Source organism: Opisthorchis viverrini, assembly GCF_000715545.1.
Source record: "Opisthorchis viverrini unplaced genomic scaffold opera_v5_421, whole genome shotgun sequence".
NCBI classification, from domain to species: domain Eukaryota; kingdom Metazoa; phylum Platyhelminthes; class Trematoda; order Opisthorchiida; family Opisthorchiidae; genus Opisthorchis; species Opisthorchis viverrini.
In genome coordinates, this window is record NW_008752082.1 from 91,158 (window position 1) to 91,551 (window position 394).

The following is a 394-nucleotide window of genomic DNA, read 5'->3' on the forward strand; positions in this document are numbered from 1 at the left end:
TTCTGAACCCCAAACACATGCGAACGCTAGTTTACTGAACATGACAGAAGCATACACGACTGCCAGTTTCATGGCCGCTTTTCAGAAGGATAATCTATCGGTCAAGTCCTTGGATGTTTTGCTTCAAAATTCCATCAGCGTTTGCATTCACATCGTCATGTTCGGACAGCAAAGTTTCCGTCCATGTATACGTAATTCGGAAGAGCTGGGATACAAATACACTATAGTTTGTGTGGCCTTTTTTAAAATTGGGTATGCAAGGATACTCACCAATCAACTGTGGTACAATGTTCAGTGAAATTGTGGCTCTGTCATCCCCCGTGATGGGGATACAGGAAAGAAATCTACTATATTTTGTGTTGGCTACTCTTTTTTGCACAGTAATATCTCTCCG